At 38.2% G+C, this 8,737-nt stretch overlaps 1 long non-coding RNA gene across 1 annotated transcript; it reads right to left on the bottom strand.

Annotated features, from left to right (window-relative positions):
* Positions 1-296: 296 nt before the first annotated feature.
* Positions 297-700, bottom strand: LOC130076393 (uncharacterized). The gene is made up of 3 exons (XR_008805636.1): positions 628-700; positions 433-499; positions 297-345 (listed from the first exon to the last, which is right to left on the bottom strand). It is a non-coding gene; the product is annotated as an uncharacterized LOC130076393 (long non-coding RNA).
* Positions 701-8,737: the final 8,037 nt, after the last annotated feature.

Raw genomic sequence — 8,737 nt, 5'->3', positions numbered from 1 at the left:
TATATTTGCTGATACAACATACTTTACAAAATAATCACCTTAACACTCTCTTCTATCTGTTCACTCACCTGATACAGAGCAGTTTTTAGATATATCTTTTTGCAGCAGTGATCCAGATACAGAGATTCTCATTTTGCTGGAGTTCAAGCCCCAGAGACCCGGTGAACTGAATTGTTATAAGAAACAGATTGACATACATTAGATAGAGTCCTCTCTACAGTGAACGTAATGTTATTCTACTACCCAGTTAAACAGTTGAGCAACTGTAACCGAAATGCCAATAGAAATACACTCACAATGAGCTACCCTTTCTCACAGGTTGGGAGTCTGGGACTATGCTGTTATCTTTCCCAAAAAGAAATAAAATAAGGTTAAAAACATTCAAATATGTTAATAATAGCACTGTAATAGTATGCTTAGTTCATTAAATACCAAAAGTGTTCTCTTCATATTCTTTGTCAGCATGCACCATCTCTACTACTTTCTCTACAGGAATATTCTGCAGAAAACATGTTTTTATACAGTTAGAGGAGAAAAAGGAGTAAAAAAACAGAAAGCACAAAATGAACAATTAATAAAATAACGTATGAAGTACTATTACTTAAAACCAAACAAAATTCAGAGCACCTTGCGGTACTTTTTTCCTTTAGCCTTAACGCTCTGGATTTTCTGTTGGTCTTCATTCTGGGCAGCAGGGGTTGACTAATAAGACACACACAAGATTCACTGATATTACAAAAACATGTACAGTATATGGCTTTGTTAGTTTAACTGTGTTTCATAAACTCTATTCTCCATTTGTTAGTCTGCATTAGTATAAACTGCCCTGCTGAAAAATCCAGCATAAACCAGCATGCACTTCAGGCTGGTTTGTGCTAGTTAGAGCTGGTATAGTGCTGGTCTAGCTGGTGGATCTCAAGCCCAACTGAGCTGGTGTAGCTAGTCCACCAGCACTCCTGCTTCCCACTCTGGGGGCCAGCAAGCTATCAACCCATGCTGGTCCTAGCATGCAAAACATACCTTATGCTGGTGACCATCAATGCTGGATTTATCAGCAGGGTTGGGGAACATTTGAAGTATCTGAAACGGTCTATAAAGGTTATACCTGTGCTTGAATTACATGGGCCTTCTTTTGGTTGTTCTCACAGTGAAAAAAAAGAGAAGACAAATTGCAAGATGTTTTGGACATCATGAGGTCTCTAAGCTCAATTTCCTTTTTCCTCTCTGAAGAGCTCATCATCTGAAGAGCTGGTTTCACCATTGGCTTCGTCACTAGAAAAAAGGGACCAAGCCAGTTGCAAAACTTCATATCGCTTTTTTTAAACATTACATAAAAATCTACAGGTGGCTGTGTTACAGTAATTTCATCACAAGTAAGAGATGATCTTTATTGTGTGTGGTAATCGACAACATTCCAGAGCTTTACTTGTTTTCAACCAGGGCCTAAAATTAATACTACAAACAGCGCACAAATCCTGAATTGAGCTGTTTTGCGCTTGAACAAATTCACACAAAATAGTGTAAAAAAAAAAAAAAAAAACAGTCTCGGCAAAATATCCAAGTAAACACAGTCTGTTATGGCTTAAGTGAGCATAAACAGTCGAGAAAGACAATGCATCATGACAATGTAAAAGTATTAGGTACAGTATCAGAAATTGGATCCGTGCATTTGGTATCAAAGTGACAGCAGCCTAATATTCCTGCTGCTGTCTGCGTTTTTAATGTTAATCAAAAAACAAAGGACATAGACAAACCCCTTAATGCTCTTGACTGAATAACTTTTGTAACTTTATTAAGGATTAATCTATATTTAATTTATCCAGTAAATACTATGCAGTGTTATTTTACATTTGATTACTTTATTCGTGGGCTATACCTGAAAACTGCTGTTAGACTTACCTGAAAAACCTGAAAAGCACTGTTCATTTAATTTGTATTTTTGTTCTACTGTATTTATGTGTGCTATTGCTTGAAATTTGATTCTTTTTTAATAATTTTATTACTGACTGTTTACTTGTCTTTAGTAATGTTTTATATTAGTAAGGCTAGTAGTTTTAGCTGTGGTATCGGAATTGGAATAGGTCTCTAAAATTTTGGTGTTATTACTGTATTGGCAAAAACAGTTTCATGGCTGGTAAAAAAATATTTTTAGAATTATAATTATAAGTCACAGGCCATTGGCAGGTGTGGCAAAAAGTTAGTTTCGGGCCCTGTTTTCAACCGAAAGCATTCCTTTAAACATGGTAAAATGTGTAAAACAGAGCTTAAAGTACTTACACTCTTACTGTGGAAATCCAAGAAGCCGGGAATAGATTTTCTTACAGATAAAGTCTGTAAACTGCTTAGTGACCTACCTAAAGGCAGCACACAACTGGAGGAACAGCTTCCCTCTGGACGCCCCATGGATACCTTCATCTGTAGAGGCGTTACCATCTGAGAAAAAGAGATTTGTGCTCTTAGCTCTGGAGAACTAGAGACCTCTGACCACTATGATTCCATTAACGTGCACACAGAGCCGTAACGACAGCAGCATTAACAGAGGTGAGTCAAAGCAGCCATATTTCAGTTGTTAAAAGCTTCAAGGGACAAAATACAAACTTGTAGCTTCAACGGGGTAAATGAGGACAAAAGTTCACCAAAGTTAATTATACAGGTCATTTAAATTAATAACTCGCTTGGAATTAGGGATGTGAGGGTGAGGATATTTTCCCACCGGTTAATCGACGTGTGACAACCTTCCAGCCTTACAACGTATCACCGGCAGGGGGGTTTAAATCGCCAATTTAAAGGCAAACGTAAAAATGCGTACGGCCGCACGTGTCCACGGGCATGGAGCGAGCAGAAATTTTCCATAGGAATGAACTGAAAACGTTCGCTCTGCTCTGCTCGCTCCACGCCCGTGGACACGTGCGGCCGTACGCATTTTAGTTTCACTTTCAAATTAGCGACAATTTGGGGTGGATTGCTTGAATGGTGAGTTCATTACCCTATTATTCATAATGAAAAACACAACAGCAAAACAATGCAATGACAAATTCGCTTAAATAGGCACTTTTACATTTCGCTTTGATACCAAATATTCCGCCGTCACCTTGTCAGTCAGCTCCTCACTCTCGTGATGAATGAAACCTGACTCCTGCTGCTGATCTGTGCTGCGATTCTCGTTCAGCTCACGATTTATTAAGCAGACACGGTCAGTTTAATAGTGTCTGTTCTCTAACTGAACTAAATGATTTTATATAAAAATAAAATCAAAAATAAAATCGACGGTAGGTGGCGGTTCCACGGTGGGCAAGGGATGTAACCGGTGTTGCTTCTGAACACCGGCAACACTGACTATCGTAGCAAGCCTACTTGGAATACACGGTCAAATAAACAAGCATGACTATAAATAACCCCTGATGAAGCTAATTAAGCCACTTCTCCACCGTCAAGCTGAATGGTTCTAAGAACGGTAAGGAACGGTTTCAGTTATTTTTCCACTTGAGCCTGGTACGGCACGGCAAGATTACAAACCATTCTTGGGCCGGAAATCTCAGCATACATAGTGAATGCATGTAGTGACGTTGCAACTCAGGTTTGGCCACTTGTCTGTAGCCTGGCTACCAGTTTCTCTGTAGCTGGCTAAGCGCGCTATTTGAGAGAAAATTTAACAATAAAATGATAAGAAATATCTGAATATTAGAAATATATTAGACGAGCGCGCGTGCACATTTAGAGTGTACGCTTTTACTGCATGATTTAGTCTATTAAAATGCATTTCGAATGTCCCCAGATTCAAGATAAGGGGCAAAAATGCCCCTATATGTCTTATATATTGATATCATTTAATATAGTTAACCAACATTTACATGTTTGTTCTGTTGTATTTGTTTGTGCTATTGCTCGTAATTTGATTTTATTTTCGAATTTTTATATTTTATTACTTACTGTTTAAACTAAATAACGAAAACAAAACTAGGCTTTTTTTATAGGCCCATTTTCTTTTCTTTTACTTTATTATTTTTTTTTATATAGGGCCGTTTTAACCACTGCCCCGACCGGGCCAGTAGAAAAAATCCTTAACGTTGAGCCCTGTGTTGTACAGTAGGATTTAGCTTAATCTCAATGTAATAATAACACTAATTCTAATACTAACTCTAATAATCATAATAATTGTTTAAACCTAATTTTTTTAAGGAATAATCACAATTTTTCTTGCATGTTTTAATTTTAACAGTAAAGCTCTGTGGTGCAGCACTTTGCTTGACAAAAAAAGTTTAATTTTATATGATTAAAAGATCAATGAAATGAATGTTTTATGGCTTATTTGATTGCCAGAAAAAATTAAATGCACAACACAGAATTTCTGAAAAAACTTTTTTTATAGAATTGATTCTTAAATAATTGACTATTAAAGTTTAATAGGGGTTATGCGCAACATTCTTCCGGGTTCTACCAAACGGGTATAACTACTTCCGTCGTCAGCTACTGAGGTAAACACAGCACAGTACAGGGATGCAAACACATGTTTGGTCAAAAAAGAGAGAGGTAATCGAAGCCCTCGCCCCGCGGCAAATATCCAGATACTTACATTGCCACCAACCCCTGCCATCCCCGGCCCACCCCTATAGGCACATATAGTAAAATGAAATTCAAATAAAGTTTTGACAAAAAAGGTTGTATAAAAAGATAAACCTCACATATTTCAGCCTTTAAATCATTTTTCACAAAAAAAAGGTTTTATAAAAAGATAAACCTCACATATTTCAGCCTTTAAATCATTTTTATAAAAAGAATGAGTAAAAAAAAAAAATCATATATTTTTGTCATTATTTTGAGAATGCAAGACACACACAGACACATGCCTATCTTCATAATTCTAGGTTTGACCTCTAAAGGTTTTTTAATTTGACACAAATACAAAATTTAACTTGCACTGCAATGCAACAGTGAAAGTCCAAAGTTTCAATCCTGCTCAACACTATTGTTTTATTCATGATTGATATTGTATTCCATATAATCTGTGCTGGTCAATTAGTCTAAAATTAAGAAACCCCTAGATAAGTAAAAAAAAAAACTAAAAAAAAAACGGTGTGTAGCCTACATGTTATAATTTTAAATTGGCTACTTAATTTATTATTCCAATATACAAATATGATATTAAATCCCACAGGGAAAAGGGCTTATATTTGTGACGTGCTATTTTGACATTTTGACATTAGGCTACAAACAGGACACGCATTAGCTGAATAAACTTTAGCCAATCCAAACATATTTATAGAAAACAGTTAACAATGAATAGACAGGAGTCCTGTCACATGACCAATAATATAAGTTTTCGAATAAGACGAATCCGACATAATATTATAATGAGGGCTGTTAACAGTAAAGCGTCCATCATTTAACGAATTTTAAAAACACGAATGGATACAAAAAGCTTTGACATTTTGACATAAAAAAACACAAGCAAGAACTTTGCTTGTCAATTTTTATTTTATAAATATCTTCTCTCTCTGTGTGCACGAGTCTGTGTTTGTGAGAGAGCTCGCGCAGCACTGATACATGATAGGCTATCATACAACGGTCATTTTTAATCCACAAATTCACCAACTAACTTGCTAGTTTTCATACAAAATAAATATGTAACATAATTCGGTACTTTAGTTAACATAATACATAACGTAACACATGCGATACGTTTCTCAACACTGATAATGAAAAAATAAACGCCTGTTTCTCCGGATTCGCGCTTAACGTTATCAGTCATCCACAAATCACAGCACTTTCATAATCACTAAGACATAGCGATTTCAATTTTATTTAGATTTATTGTTCAACATTACTTGAGTATTTTATAATTTGCATGGCTGAATGTCTTCCTCTTATCTGAGTTACCATGAATGAATTACGGAGTATTTTTTTAAATAATCCATGCGATCACTCCCGTCCCGTTTGATGACCAATCCATTTTAAAATGAACTCAAATACAATATTTCAACTTTCCACATCCACCCCAGCCCGTTTACCTTCAGGAGTCAGAAGTACCGTGACTGTAGGCCGACTGTCCTCGCTTAAATCAGTCAGACGGCGGGCGCGTGCGAGTGGAACGAGGACCGAGCGGGATTCTTTATTGGTGTCGATTTTCAGTCTCTTTTTAATTATAGGACTTACGCATCTGTCAATCATCTCCGCTTGCAATGTGGGGAATGAACCCAGCGCTATGATTGGTCGAACTCTTCTTCTTTTGCTGTTGCTTGATTTGAGGACTGCGCGTGCAAAGACGCGTCACCAGGTTTTTGCGTAGTTTAGAGTGACAAATCGTACCAGCGTACTTTGAGGTCAAAATGCGTGCCCGCTACGCAAAATGCGTACATGTTGGCAGGTATGCTGTAGTGTTTGGGTGCACCCCCATCCTTCATGTTGACTGAGCTTTCAATGTTGTTACGGAAAGGGTGAAGCTGATTGGTTGGTTCTTGTCACATGACCTGCGGTGCGCTTGCGGCATTCTGAAAAGTTTGAAAAGTTTTTTCATCTCGCTGCGCCTGGAAAAATCGCTTCAATTATGAGCGCGCTTGCCGCGCGCCAACATTTGAAATAACGAACTTGAGAGCGCAAAAGACACGATATGTGAATGGCCCTATGGTGTTTATTTAGACTCAAAACTCGCGAACAGAATACGAGGGCAAAAAACATTATACGCACGCAGAATGCCATCCACGCGCGGGCGCGTTTCTGCACCGTGAGCGCGCACAATGCCATCCTCGTGCGGCCCCTTGACGAGCTACCTCAGGCCACGAGCTAGTGGAAGAAACACTAGTGGTTCACGCTTGCGTGCATACTGCTGTTTTGGCGCACAGTGTTCTGATTTGCTTATTTCCTATTTACTTGTTTGGTGGAGGCAATCCAGAATTACTGTCGGTGAAATTATAATCAGACCCCCCCCCCCTCCCCCCTTAAAAAAATCTCTTCGGATCTGCACGATTCACATAAGACACCCAAACTGACGTGAAAAAAGCGGGAGGCGCCGACCAGCGCGCTGTTTGCATCCCTGACAGTAATCGCGACATTTATAGCCGGTGTTTACAGGAGCTACCCATTCTATCCATTTCAGATGTATACCGTATTGCCAAACGAACGTCCAGAGCCCCGAGTACTCTGTTAGATAAAGGATTCAAGTTTTATGCCTCCTCCTCATTTAACGTTACTCATGATTATGAAGGTATGTAAGATAGTGGTGTGTCTCCTTACCCCATAGTTAATTTCCCCCGACACAGAACAGATCGGTACACAACAAAAGCTGCTGTTCGGATGTTCTCGTTTCTGATACTTCAGCATTCGTGACATTTTAATTAAAACAAAAATAAGAATTGTATTATAAAAAACCGAAAATTAAAGGATTAGTTCACCTCAAAATGAAAATTTCCTGATAATTTACTCACCCCAATGCCATCCAAGATGTTCATGTCTTTCTTTCTTCAGTGGAAAAGAAATTAAGGTTTTTGAGGAAAACATTTCAGGATTTTTCTCCACACAATGGACTTCATGCACAACCAACATGCTGAAGTCCAAATCAATGCAGTTTCAAAAGGCTTTGAAGAGCTTCAAAGGTTCTGCACGATCCCAGTTGAGGAATAGGGTATTATCTAGCGAAACGATCGTTCATTTTCAACAAAAAAAACAACAACATTTATATACTTTTTAACCACAATTGTTCGTCTTGTGCCGTCTGCGACGCGCCTGGCATTACGACATCGCGGTGGAAACGTCACGGGTCACGTCATCTATCTAAGTTATCTGTCTGTGTACTCCGGTTCAAAAAGGCAGGGAAGGGCGAAAAATTCCATCTCATTTTCTCCTCCAACTTCAAAATCGTACGACATCTTTGTTTTAATTTATTATGTAAAAAATATATATATATATATATATATTTCGTGACATTTCCAACGTGATGACGTAATGCCTGGCGCGTCGCAGACCAGCACAAGACGAACAATTGTGGTTACAAAAAGTATAAATGTTTATTTTTTTTAGAATATGAACGATCGTTTCGCCAAATAAGACCCTATTCCTCAGCTGGGAACGTGCACAGCCCTTTGAAGCACTTCAAACCCCTTTTAAACTGCATTGATTTGGACTTCCACGTGCTGCTTGAAGTCCATTGTGTGGAGAAAAATCCTGAAATGTTTTCCTCAAAAATCTTAAATTTCTTTTCCACTGAAGAAAGAAAGACATGAACATCTTGGATGGCATTGGGGTGAGTTAATTATCAAGAAATTTTCTTTTTGAGGTGAACTAATGCCTTAAATTACCTCAGAGATCAACTAACCACTACAAACCGGAAATGCTTAGACCTGTTTTCCGGTTCGAACGTTGGGCGCTCCGCATAACCCCTATTAAGCCATTAAAATGGAATCCAGAAAACTTCTAATTCAATTCAAAGCTCTCACAAAACATCATTATGCTCTATAAAAGCTCTACAGGCATCCTAAAATGGACACTTCAAATGTTTATTTTGTGAGCATCTTGTCTTACCTGTTGGGGGACATTGTTTGTATCTGGTGTTAGATGTGTGAGAGACTGGCAGGGAATGCCATGCCTCACTGATGATGTTGCTCTTCCCTCTACACGCAGAGAGGGGGACACTTGACTTTCAGGAACAAAAACCTGTTAGTTTAACACAGACCGTCAGAGTTAAATTCTTGTTAAAAAAAGATAAAAGCCCACAACTCATAACAGAAAGCCATCTTTTTTGTCA

The sequence above is a fragment of the Rhinichthys klamathensis genome, unplaced genomic scaffold (assembly GCF_029890125.1).
Source record: "Rhinichthys klamathensis goyatoka isolate OS25496 unplaced genomic scaffold, OSU_Roscu_1.1 h1tg000645l_1, whole genome shotgun sequence".
NCBI classification, from domain to species: domain Eukaryota; kingdom Metazoa; phylum Chordata; class Actinopteri; order Cypriniformes; family Leuciscidae; genus Rhinichthys; species Rhinichthys klamathensis.
The sequence above is the reverse complement of the archived record's forward strand: the minus strand, read 5'-3'. Positions and strand labels throughout refer to the sequence as shown.